General features: G+C 36.1%; 1 long non-coding RNA gene across 2 annotated transcripts in view; it reads right to left on the reverse strand.

Moving 5' to 3' along the window:
- The window catches only part of LOC132342587 (uncharacterized), a 256,069-nt gene that overhangs the window by 137,373 nt on the left and 104,435 nt on the right, over positions 1-14,261 (reverse strand). For both annotated transcript variants that reach the window (XR_009491010.1, XR_009491009.1), the window contains one exon: positions 9,362-9,423. This is a non-coding gene — a long non-coding RNA (uncharacterized lncRNA). The remainder of the gene's footprint in view (positions 1-9,361; positions 9,424-14,261) is intronic.

Genomic DNA, 14,261 nt, shown 5'->3' on the forward strand with positions numbered 1-14,261 from the left:
TTCAGTCTACTTTCAGTACTGCAGCCACTTTAAAGCAGAAGTCAGAAAACAACATCTCTACTCAAAATCCCATGATGGCTCCCATTTTAATCCAAGAACATGCCAAAGGCCTTACAGTTGCCGTCAAGTTTCTCCATGATCTCATCTCCATTTTTTTCCCCCTTTCACTTGTTCATTTTGCTACAGTTACCCTGACTTCCTTAGTGTTCAGTATATTCACCAGGCTGGATGTCTTATCGACTTTGCACTGACTTTTCCCTTTTCCTAGAATACTCTTTTCTGAGATATCTATATAGCTAGCTACATCATGTTTTTCAAGTCTTTGCTAAAACCACTCTTATCAAATAAATCTTATGAACATAGTTTAAATTGCCAGTTTTGACACCCTTATTCTGCTTTATTGTTTCCTATTGTCCTTATCCACTTCTTACAATTATTTTCTTTTGCTATGTTAATGTTTTATTGCCTGTTTTCCTTACTTGAATGTGAGCCCTACAAAGGTAGTTATTAAAAAATATATATATTTTGTCCACTGATATAGCTTAGAAACCTTAAGTGTGGTAGGCACATCCTAATTGCTTGTGGGATGAATTAAGTCATTTTAACATATGTTTACTTTTCTTTCTGCCAACCAGACTTCATCTGGGAACAAGACCTCAGCCTTATTTACCTTACTTTTCAGCTAAGGAGCTAAAGATCAGGAGACAAATGATGCCAAGATTTAAAATGATATGTAAAGTATGAGACATACTTGCTATTTTGAATATTTGCAGAAGAGATTTTTGTAAAGTGTAATACTTTTAAAGTAATACACTAATTTCAATCTTTCAGTAAAATTGAATTCTAGGACATTTTTAGAAACCTGAAAGTGTAATTTATCTTCTATTTAAGATAGAGATGTTACACAAGAGACAGCACAATTGAATCGCCGAATTTACCTTCAGTTATTTACATGTGCAAGACAGCTCACATTTGTCAAATTACCTGTACAAATTTGTAATTCTGATTTATTTGTTTTCATTGTTTTGTGTATCTGCTCAAGAATATAATGTACACTTGAGAAATTTCCAGAAAATCCTAATGCAGATATTTAATCACATATTTTTCAAGGAAACACTGGTCTTTTTAGTTTTCTCTCTCTCTCCCTTTTTTTCCATCTTTCATGACTTCCTTCCCTCTGTCTGTCTTTCTCTCTTTCAGTCTACACAAACATGGCTAATTAATTTTGGACAAAGAATCAACAGAAATTTAAAGTAAAAAGAATAGTATTTTAAACAATCCTGAAGTATCTGGACTCTCATTTGAAAAAATAAAAAGAAACTCAACCTGTGTCTCAAACCTACATTTCAAACTTTATACAAAATCAGTTCAAGTAAGATTATAAATCTAAATGCAGAACACATAATTATAAAACTTATGGCAGAAAACACACCAGGAAAATCTTTGTGACACTGGTTATATTAATACAAAGTGCTTTAAGGTACAACTAAAGAATGCTATACATAAAATAAAAACTGAGAAACTGCTCTGTAAAAGAATCTGAGAGGACTAAAATATTAAAACACATATTACAAAGAAATATTTGCTAATCATATCTTATAAATGACTTGTATCTAGAATATATAATGAACTCTCAAAACTCAACAATAAGAAAAAAAAAGTTGTCACACTTGACCAAAAACTTCATGAGAGAAGATATACAGATGGCAAATAAGCATATAAAAAGATGCTCAATATCATTAGTCTTTAGGTAAGTAAGTTACAACCATGCCAAAATTCCACTTAACATCCACTTAGAACGAGGGTGAAAAACTCACTGTACCAAGAACAAAGAGCTAGAAAATAACTCAAAACTGGAAATATCACATATAACTGGACTTCACAGGTGTTTAGTGGTAAGGAATCTGCCCGTTAGTGCAGGAGTCATGGGTTTAATCCCTGGGTCAGGATGACCTCCTTGAAAAGGGAATGGCAACACACTCCAGAATTCTTGCCAGGGAAATCCTCCATAGACAAGAGAAGTCTGGTGGGCCACAAAGATTTGGACATGATTGAGCAACTGAGCACACATATGGTGGTGGCTTAGTCATTAAGTCATGTTCGACTCTTGGGACTCCATGGACTATAGCCTGCAAGGCTCCTCTGTCCATGGGATTCTCCAGGCAAGAATACTGGAGTGGGTTGCCATTTCCTTCTCCAGGGGATCTTTCCCACCCAGGAATCAAAGCCAGGTATCCTGCATTGCAGGCAGATTCTTTACTGACTGAGCTACAAGCACACATATAATTGGCTAATACATGAAATGATACAGCCATTGGGAATAAACTATGGTAGTTTCTTATGAAGTTACACATGCACTTCCTATACTTTTCATCCACCTTACTCCTATATATTTATCCAAGGGAAATAAAATTCTATATTCACAAAGATATTTATATCTGTATTATAGCTTTGGTTAAATCACCAACATCTGAAAACAATCCAAATGCTTTTCATCCAGAGAATGGATAAACAAACTGGTAAATCAATAAAGAAATGCTACTCAGTAATAGAAAGAAACAAACTGTTCATACACAAAAATTACCCATAGTCATAGATTGCAGGTGTACTTAAGAAAAGATAAGAGTGATTTTCAAAACTCATCATTGGTTCAAGGATATTAACTGCTATGGGAATGGAATTGTACAACATCAATTAATGAATATAAAGGGTCACAATACACTCAATAATATATAACTCTATGATGAGGTAATAATCCTTTTAACCCCTAATTTAAAAATTCAGAAAGAGATATTTCAATTTTCATAATTCTCCAGAATGGAGATCATAGAAAAAGCAAAAGAATTTCAGAAAACCGTCTACTTCTGCTTCATTAAAACCTTTGACTGTGCAGATCATAACAAACTGAAAAATTCTTAAAGAGATGGGAATACCAGACCACCTTACCTCTCTCCTGAGAAATCTGTATGCAGGTCAAGAAGCTACCGAGAAAACCAGACATGGAGTAATGGACTGGTTCCAAATTGGGAAAGGAGTATGCCAAAGCTGTATATTGTCACCCTGCTTATTTAACGTATATGCAGAATACATCATGCAAAATGCCAGGCTGGATGAAGCACAAAATCAAGACTGCTGGGAGAAATATCAATAACCTCAGATATGCAGATGACATCACCCTTATGACAGAAAATGAAGAAGAACTAAAGAGTCTCTTGATGAAAGTAAAAGAGAGTGAAAAATCTGGCTTGAAACTCAACATTCAAAAAACAAAGATCACGGCATCTGGTTTATCACTTCATGGTAAATAGATGAGGAAACAATTAAAACAGTGACAGACTTTATTTTCTTGGGCTCCAAAATCACTGCAGATGGTGGCTGCAGCCACGAAATTAAAAGATGCTTGCTCCTTGGAAGAAAAGCTATGACCAACCTAGACAGCATATTAAAAATCAGAAACATTACTTTGCCAACAAAGGTGCATCTAGTCAAAGTTATGATTTTTCCAGTAGCCATGTATGGATGTGAGAGTTGGACCATAAAGAAAGCTGAGCACCGTAATTGATGTTTTTGAACTGTGGTATTGGAGAAGACTCTTGAGAGTCCCTTGGGCTGTAAAGAGATCAAAGCAGTCCATCCTAACGGAAATCGGTCCTGAATATTCATTGCAAGGACTGATGCTGAAGATGAAGCTACAATACTGTGGCCATCTGATGAGTAGAACTGACTCACTAGAAAAGACCCTGATGCTGGGAAAGATTGAGGGCAGGAAGAGAAGGGGATGACAGAGTATGAGATGGTTGGATTACATCACTAAATCGATGGACATGAGCTTGAGCAAGCTCTGGGAGTTGGTGAAGGACAAGGAGGCTTGGCTTGCTACACTGTATCAGGTTGCAAAGAGTCGGACACAACTGAGTAATTGAACTGAACCAATAACGTTAAACGACAGCATAGCTAAACATGAAAACTAAGCACTTCATCCATGTCCCACATCAGAAGTGGCAGATACTCCTGGTTAATCTCCAATTATCACTCAGAATATAATCAACACCATAATAGTCATAATATCCACCCTAAAAATCCCTAAATTGCTACCCTCTTAGACGTAGACTTACTTGTACCCTCATTAACAGAACAGTAGGAAACATATAGTACTATGTATAAGGTTCTGTTAAAAAGGCATTAACATTATCCAATGTAATATATATATTGTCTTTGTGCACAAAATGTATTTTCTATTTTTAAAATGCAAAAGATGAGGTTCAGATTTTATCTCAGTCAAAACCACATAGCTAGTAATTGCTAGAGCTTAAAACCTCCTTTTTTTTTTTTTTTTTTTTGTCTATATCTCAGAGACTATCTCCCTCCAATTTGAAGACTCTTAAGAAGTATCTGCATAATGACCAAGCAGATAGATTTTTGTCAAGGTCATGTAACCTAGTGGGGGGGAGCAGCAGAGAGGGATGAAGAAACTTCTGACAATCTATAATAGGAATAAATTTATAACAACACAATCATTTTAGAACTGTTTAGCTAAATTATACTGGTAAATTTAGGCACAGCCAATGTAATCTACAAGAAAAAAACATGTAAATACGTAAATATATTTTTAAGATCAAACACTCAAACACTATATTTTCAAGCCAACTCTTCTTCAATTCATTGGATGAATTTCAACAAAAAAATTGGAGTAATTATGAGTAATCAACACTAAAACTATCTTACTTAATTTTAGAGTATTCTATTTTTTAAATCTTGTTTCACCACATATTGCTGATGTCTGTCTCTTTTTCATAGTGAGAGACTGAACTGGCTGCCAAGACAGAGACGACAGATTACAGAAAAAAAAGAGTCTTTATAGTCTTATAAACAGCATTTATAAGCCTGAATTTTAACATTACAATAGAGTAATTACCTATTGGGAATGGAAAGGAGTAATAAAATATGTCAAGTGATAATTCTAAGCTATTACATCTCCTTTTTAGAGTTTATATAATATAGTTTAGCTAGTTTAATTTTTTATGTAACTTCACGATTAAAGGTTAAATCAGCCTCTACTTGTGGATGTCGTTTAAAGCGCATTTAAGAAGGCTGTTTGGAATTCAGGCACAGTGAGACACCTAATATTGTTAGGTCCACCACACAATTGAAATATTTTCATTCACCAAGCTTAAACTTAGCTCTTTTCTTAAGCAACAAAAGTGACAGGGAAGATTCCAACATGGAAACTCTGCAGGGAATGTGAACAGATATTTGCTCCATGAGGACAAAAGGAAGAAAGTTTCAGCTCAAGGCTTGATAAGCAAGTGTAAGGTAATGATGAAATACTAAAGATACCTGAGCACTGAGATATTCCCTTCAGGTAACTGCAGAACTTCAACAGCTAACAAGAAGATTAGAAGGTTTTTTCTTTTTTCTTGGAAAACTCTTTTGCAATTACCACAGAATTCTAAACTCAGTCAAACACAGCTAGCTTTACTTGAATTTGGCAATTCAATCCACATCGCAGTTAGAATAGAAGCCAAATTTTGCATACCAAGATTGGCACTACTTATTTTGAAATAAAATTCATACCTTATGGCAAGACAAGCACAATTTAAACATAAACTTTTTTTTTTGCCTCTGTCCTTTGGCCTCTTCTCTCTTGTCTACTGTGCATTGTGTATCAGCGTTATGCATCAACCAAACCTCCTCATCCTCAGAAATACTATTTAAATATAAAGAGCAACATTCTCCTAGCACCAACAAGACAACTCCTTAAAAGATAACATTCTTGTTTAATCTTATAAGAGGCCAAAATGACCCATTACCCACTACTTGCCAGGCTGTGTCAATAGTACTGTCAATAGTACATCATTTAATGGACAGTTGAAAAAAACAAAAAACTTTCGTAAAACTGCGTTTTGACTTCTAATGGGTGGAACAGTTCTCAGAGCTTTCTTAGATGCTATTCCTAGAGTTATAATCCTCAGTTATAACTGGTTTATTATATATTTGGTATATTATATATAACTGGTATATTATATAATTGGTTTATTCTTAGATCAATCGATTAATTTTTCACCAAAACTATCAGCTGGCTGTCTTCATGAAAAATACTTCTGTAGTCAATTGATTTATCTAAGGATTTTTTTTTAAACAATTAAGAGTTGGACATGACTTAGTAACTAAACAACCACCACTACCACCACCACCATTAATTGAATCTGTTCCCCAACATACTTTTGGAGGTTTGACTTCTGTAAAACCTAGGTTAGAAGGAATGTTCATCCTGACTTGAAGCTACCTTTTAAAAACAAAATCATTTTCAGATAAATATTGCTTTTGCTATGGACGTGGCAGCTTGAAAGAGGACATAGTCCACTTTATTCCATTCTTTATTTTTTAACCTAGTGACTGACTCTAAAGCCATAAAGATGTTTATTCCTCGCCAAAGATGAAGGTGGCAGCTAATTACCAATCACAATTTTCATAAGCTTTTCCCACCTGTATTCAACTATGACTTCCATAGAACCAAGTAAAGAACCCAAATATACTTGCAAACTTCAAATGGTGATGTTGATTTCCTATATGAATACTACACGCTCTGCACACTGGAGTTGTCCAATAGCAAACAGGGAAGGTGGTGCCATCATAACTCTGCCCACTTTCTCCAGCTGAGCCATCACTTCTGGGGGCCCCAGTGTATACAGATAGGGTAGGGGGTGTCCATAGGAAAAGAACTGCTGCTGCTGCTACTAAGTCACTTCAGTCGTGTCCGATTCTGTGCGACCCCATAGACGGCAGCCCACCAGGCTCCCCCGTCCCTGAGATTCGGAAAAGAACTAGATATAGTTTTTTGACACATGAGAAGAGATAAGCTATTACATTTGTGATCCAAACCCAGACACAATGCTTGCCCTTGAACAGATCCTACGATAATAACCTTAAGAAAACAATAAAAATAATTTCATCAGGCAAGAGAAGTAACAATAGCAAAGATATTAAGTTTTAAGGACCCCCCGGTTCCGGTTTAGCCTGAAACACTTTATTGACATATTTTGCTGAATTTAAAACCCCTTAAGCTCTCAACCACCGGATCAACCAGAACTAAAGAGAAGATGGTGAAGACTTTTCTGACCCTCCTCACTCAATGAACTAAAGCTTGGATTCTGTCAACTTCTGTCCCAATTCGGTGTTGAATTCTCCTCACCTCAAGCCCCTTCACAAACACACATGTACCTTTAGCTTAAAACATCCACAGTTTTGCTATTCGAGGAGACACTGCTTTAGGAAAGATCCCGCGTGTTCTCCTTACTTACTGCAAGTAATAAATCCTTCCTTCTCCAGCTCTTTGTCTTAGTTGTATTTTTTGACTTGACAGCCTTTGAGCCGCGAACCCTGTATTGGGGTAAAAACAATGCCACTGCCTCAAAGGGTTCGCGTTAAGGATGCACATGCGCAGCACCAGCACCGCGCTGCATTATGGGAACAAACACAGTGGCCTGCCAATCACTAAGGCAGCATTCTCCGAGGGGCCGGCATACCTGCAGTGGAAGGTGTTATAGCCATATGGGGCTGGCTTGGCCTGGGTGGGCCACCAGATTCATGGCTACATGGAAGGAGACAGCAAGGGCCGGCCGGCTGCTTCCCTGGGCAAGGGAGCCCTCCATCCTGTGAAAGCCAGACCAAGCGACTGGCCTAGATTGTCGGCCCAAACAGCAACAGGTGTGTACTCCTTGTTATCAGTTTATTTCTAAGTAAATCAAATATTATATGAACTCTGTTGCTCTGGGGAATATGTATTCACACTTGAATTCACGTGTGAGATTTGCTTGATTCCAGAATCTTGGTTTCTCAATTCTGTTCTTCAAATATAATCCAGCGGACCTCCTGACACTTTTTACGTTTTTAAGTTTTTTTTTTTTTTAATTGAAGAATAATTGTTTTACAATGTTGTGTTGATTTCTTCCCTACAACTATGTAAATCAGCCTTTAGTATAAATCCACTCCCTCTTGAGTCATTATCCCACCCTCCCCGCCATTCCACCCCTCTAGGTCGTTTCAGAGATCAAACTGAACTCCGTGTGCTATATATATGGCAGCTTCTCATTAGCTATCTACTTTACACATGAAATGGCAACCCACTCCAGTATCCTTGCCTGGAAAATCTCATGGACAGAGGAGCCTGGTGGGCTGCAATCGACGGGATCGCAAAGAGTCCTGCACGACTGAGCACTTACTTAGGCTCCCCTGGTGGCTAAGCTGTAAAGAATCCACCGATTATAATGCAGCAGACAGCAGGTTCCATCCCTGGATAAGGAAAATCCCCTGGAGTGGGAATAGCAACCCATTTTAGTATTCTTGACTTCCCTGATGGTTCAGGCGGTAAAGCGCCTGTCTACAATATGGGATACCTGGGTTCACTCCCTGAGTCAGGAAGATCTCCTGGAGAAGGAAATGGCAACCAACTCCAGTATTCTTACCTGGAAAATCCCATGGACAAAGGAGCCTGGTAGGGTACAGTCCATGGAGTTGCAAAGAGTTGGACATGACTGAGTGACTTCACTTTTCTTTCTTTTAGTATTCTTGCTTGGGAAACCCCATGGACAGAGAAGCCATGGGCTATAGGGTCCATAGGGTCCATAGGATTACAAAGAGTCAGACACGACTGAAGCAACTGAGCATGTAGTGTGTATATTTCAGTGCTACTCTAGAGACGCAGACATAGAGAATGGATTTGCAGCCACTTTTCAATGTAAGATTCTCAAAAGTTTCTTCAGATGCCTCTCTTCAGATCAGATCAGATCAGTCGCTCAGTCGTGTCCGACTCTTTGAGACCCCATGAATCACAGCAGGCCAGGCCTCCCTGTCCATCACCAACTCCCGGAGTCCACTCAGACTCACGTCCATTGAGTCAGTGATGCCATCCAGCCATCTCTTACATTAAGCTATATTTTCTAAATGTGTAAGTTTTTATTTCATAGAGAGTATTTTAAAGGTTAGCAATGACTCCACACTTAACTGGATGAACAAATCTCTTCCCATCTCATAATTATACTGCTAAGGCAACTTATAGCTCTAAAAGAAATTTGGATTATATTCCACATTCACACAGTTTATCATGGAAGCCAGTTTGAATCTGAACTTCTTGCCTCAATGGGCCCTTTTCCAGTTAACATTATTAATGAACAACAACAGCGACAATACCACAAATATAGATAAACATAAGAAAGCATGCTACTTTTTTTAAAAGATGATTCTTTAAGTGGAAACAGTTAAGTGGATGATAGATAGCTCTACGAGAAAAGTGCTCCACAGCTTATGACACTAGAAGAGACGCAGAAAACAGCATTAGTGTGGTTCAGTGAAGTAACCTTACCTGGCCCTCTTGACCACCGCAACCGGCTGCACGGGTCAGTGTCTCAGCACATCTCAGCACACCTAGAACCAGTATGATACAGATTCAGCATGCTTTTTATACAGGAGTACCATTTATTAAAGTATTAAAATTTCCTACCCCTGTGGTAAATAGCCAGTTTCCCAAATGGCTTTGAGTGTCCTCCCTACCACATAGGTGTCTCCCGTACAAAGCATCTCAATTTCCCTTCCGTACAGCAACAAAAAGTAAAGCCTAGGTAGGAGGATGCCTCCAGGGCCCTGTTTCCTTGCTGATCCTCTGCCTGTGACCCAGCATTGTGTCCACATGCACTGGCTAGACATAGCAGTCTTAGAGATTTTACTTTAACTGTTTTAATTTTTTTCTATAAACATTTAATTACTTATTTGCTTTGAATTTCGAGTAGATATTCCAAGATAATTAAATGCTCCTGGAAGTTGTTAGCTAACCACTGAGTTTCTCTTAATAATATAGTAATAAGTTATGAAGTATGATGGATGTGATTTTTTTAGTCAAGTATTATAATAAATTACTATGTGTGTGAGCATTGTTGGGAGGTACAGTATGGATTTTCAAATCACAGGCTATAGACCTGGACAGATACAAGTTTGAATATTACTTCTATACCAATCTAACTATGTGGGATGAAAAGTCTTCTAAACTTTCATTGCTTTACTTATGAAATTGAGGTTATATTCTTAAATGCCCCTTTCCTCATCCCCATGTTATGTCACCTAATGGATCCAACACCACAGAATTTATAGGTGACATCTGACCCTTTAAATTTGAATAGAATTTTACTGTACATTTTGTTTTCATTTTTGATTTAAGAATTTTTTAACATTTAAAATTCGTCTCAATAAAAGTATATTACTCTTAAATCTTTCTGGAAAAAATTTGGCTGACAGTGTTCTTTATTGAACATTTCAGGAGAAACTTTGTCATCTTAAAAAAAAAAAAAAAAAACCCTCAAAGCCCTAAGACTATGAGCTTGAAATATTTAGAAGACAAAGTATTTCATTCGTTCATTATTCCTTAAATTAAATCTATTGTACTAAATAAAAACAGAAAAGTATGCATGTTGGATTAGTTGTGAATAGTGTCCTATTGTTACTTTTTTTCTGAATGCTTTTCATGAATGATTGTTCTAAATTGTTAAATAAATAAAACAACTGCTATTATATCCAGTGAGGAAAATAATAAATAGGTTGTTTTACATTGCTATGTCATCTATTTCTATCAGTACCAATAATAAAATATAATGCCAGTATATTCTGGGTTTTTTCAGTATATTTTTGGGAAAAAGCTGACATTCATGAAATGTCTCTTTTTATTTAAAATTACGTTAATATATATCACAGAAAAGGAAACCTTTTTTTAAACTAAGATGTTTTTGTTTAAATGTTATGGGGTCAAAAATGTCTTTCAATAAGGTATGATAAACATTTGGCATTTTCAGGGTATGAGCTGATAAATCTGCTTACACACTAGAAAAAACTTGTTTAAATTTTTAAAGCATGTCTTTAAACAATTAAAAATCACAAACAAGAAGACAAAAAGCAGAAAGCAGAGATGGCAACACAAACTACAAATGAGAAAAGATTAAATTTGTAGAGAATACATTAAAATGAAAGGGAGGAAAGGGATTTTAAAAATCATTTTAAAATGGACTTAAGTTTAATGTGGACTTAAAGTTTGGAGAAGGCAATGGCACCCCACTCCAGTACTCTTGCCTGGAAAACGCCATGGACGGAGGAGCCTGCTGGGCTGCGGTCCATGGGGCTGCTGAGAGTCGGACACGACTGAGCGTCTTCACTTTCACTTTTTACTTTCATGCATTGGAGAAGGAAATGGCAACCCACTCCAGTGTTCTTGCCTGGAGAATCCCAGGGACGGGGGAGCCTGGTGGGCTGCTGTCTATGGGGTCGCACAGGGTCAGACACGACTGAAGTGACTTAGCATAGCATAGCATAAAGTTTAATACAATTTTAAAATTAGCACTTTATTTATGTTAAATAGGAATTTAAAAAATTATCGACTGAAATGTGTTTTTTGTTTATTTTTTAATTGAAGGATTATTACTTTACAGAATGTTTTTGTTTTCTATCAAACATCAACATGAATCAGCGATAAGTATACATGTATTTCCTCCCTCTTATACCTCCCTCCCATCTCTCTTCCCATCTCATTCCTCTAGGTTGATACAGAGCCTCTGTTTGAGTTCCTGTGTCATATAGAAAATTCCCATTGGCTGTATATTTTACATGTGGTAATGTAAGTTTCCATGTTACTCTCTCCATACATCTCACTCTCTCCTTCCCTCTCCCCTATGTCTGTAAGTCTGTTCTCTATGTCAGTTTCTTCATTGCTGCCTTGCAAATAAATTCATCAGTACCATCTTTCTAGATTCCATATATATGTGTTAGTATACGGTATTTATCTTTCTCTTTCTGATTTACTTCACTCTGTATAATAGTCTCTGGGTTCATCCACCTCATTAGAACTGACTCACATGTCTTCCTTTTTATAGCTGAGTAATATTCCATTGTGTATGTGTACCACAACTTCCTTATCCATTCATCTGTCGATAGACATCTAGATTGCTTCCCTGTCCTAGCAATTGTAAATATTGGCAAGAACAGCAAGACTATCCAATGGGGAAAAACTAGTATTTTCAGCTGATGTTGCTGGTACACTGGATTTATGTGTGTAAGAATGACATTGGACCTTTACTTTACCCACAAACCAAAAAAAAAGAAAAAGCTCAAAAGGAATCAAATACCTAAATATAATAACAAAGAGTAAAAGATTTTGAAGCACATTTATAGGAAAAAAATTACATGACTCAAAAAAAAAATTACATGACTCATGGTAAATTAGTGAATAGTAATTGAATATTCTGGTTACTGTTTTGTAGTAATTTATACAAATAAATAAAAAATAGTCTTTCTTTGATATTTTCATTACATTTTTAACATGATTTAGTTTTATGTTCATATTAAATGTTCTTATTCCAAAGAAATAAATATTGTAGTTTTGCATAGTTGAATGTCATATGTTTTGTATGCATACTAAACTCACAGTAGATACTTTTCTTGGGTTTTTATTTGAAATAAATTATTTGGACACATAAATTTAAAGATAATTTAAAAACTGTAACTGTTGTGTCAATTATCTCATGAACATCTTTCCAATATTTGAAAGACTGGAAGAATGTGCTGCTAAGATGAAATAATATCTTTTTAAAAAAATATTATGTATTAAGGAACATCATCTAAAGGTCAATGACATGCAAATAATTTCACTTATTTCCTTTTAATTATTAGTATATGAGGGAGTTTTGCTTGTTTTCTACACAGTTGTGACCATCCTACATAAAGAATTACATCTTGTTTCCTTAAACCAGCATTTCTCTTTACATCAGCAACAATTTACTTATTAATTTATATTTCTTTCAGATTCCATTGTAAGGTTTTTCATACTAATATTGGCATGTTAAAATTCTTTTATGGTTAGCAAACAAAAATTAACGTGTTTAAGGCAATATAAAGAAAATCATTAGCTTAAGACCTTCAGAGTTAGGCACAAGAAATATTTTCTCTATCCTTTGTAGTGACAGCCTCATTCACAGGTTCTCCCATTGATTCATCAACTTTCCACAGGTGACTTGTAACTAAAATGGATGTCTGACTACCTAATGTGAAAAAATAACCCCAACTTCATCATAAACTTAAATATAAAACTAGGAAAAAAAATAAAGGAAAAATAAAAGGAACTTAAGAATCTAGGGGTAGATAAAGAATTCTTAGACTTGATATAAAAACTGTGATTCATAAAAAGAATAATTGTGATAAGTTGTGCTTCATCAAAATTAACTGATCTGCTCGGTTGAAGACCCTATATGAAATCACAAATTAGGCCCTGGGAGAAAATATTTGCAAACCACTTATCCAAAAAAAAGACTAGTATCTAGAAAATATACAATGCTCAACTCAATAGTAAAAAGAATGAAGGAAAGGAAGGAAGCAAGCAAGAAAAATGAAAGAGGAATCCAAACAGAAGATAGGCAGAAGACATTTCACTAAAAAGAATATAAATGGTAAATAACCACAAGAACAGATGAATAAGGTCATAACCTAACAGGGAAACATAAACTAAAATTTCAGTAAAATAACACTGCTGCTGCTGCTAAGTCACTTCAGTCGTGTCCGACTCTGTGCGACTCTATAGACGGCAGCCCACCAGGGATTCTCCAGGCAAGAACACTGGAGTGGGTTGCCATTTCCTTCTCCGATGCAGGAAAGTGAAAAGTGAAAGTGAAGTCGCTCTGTCGTGTCCGACTGTGTGCGACCCCATAGACAGCAGCCTACCAGGCTCCGCCGTCCCTGGGATTCTCTAGGCAAGAACACTGGAGTGGGTTGCCATTTCCTAGATACCTTTATAGAAAGGCTAAGATATAAAATAGTGCACTACTAAATGCTGTTAAGGTGCAAAGAATATTGATTATTCACACATTGCTGGTATAAATGTGAAATGATATAGCCACTCTGAAAAACAGTTTGGCAGTTTCTTAATCAAACTATGTTACTACCATAAAAAATCAGCAATTGTACTTTTCAGCATAATGCCAGAGAAATAAAAAAATTATGTTCATCCAGAAGCTTGCATTTGAATATATATAGTAGCCTTAGTTTATTTTTAAATTTTTATTGGAATATATTTAATTTACAATGTTGTGTTGTTTCTACTGTATAGCAAAGTGAATCAGATATACATCACTCTTTTTTAAATCCTTTCCCATGGAAGTCATTACTGAGTATTGTAAAATTCACTGTGCTATACAGTCAGTACTTACTAGTTATACATTTTATATATAGTAGTG

Source organism: Bos taurus, chromosome 17, assembly GCF_002263795.3.
Source record: "Bos taurus isolate L1 Dominette 01449 registration number 42190680 breed Hereford chromosome 17, ARS-UCD2.0, whole genome shotgun sequence".
Taxonomy (NCBI): Eukaryota; Metazoa; Chordata; class Mammalia; order Artiodactyla; family Bovidae; genus Bos; species Bos taurus.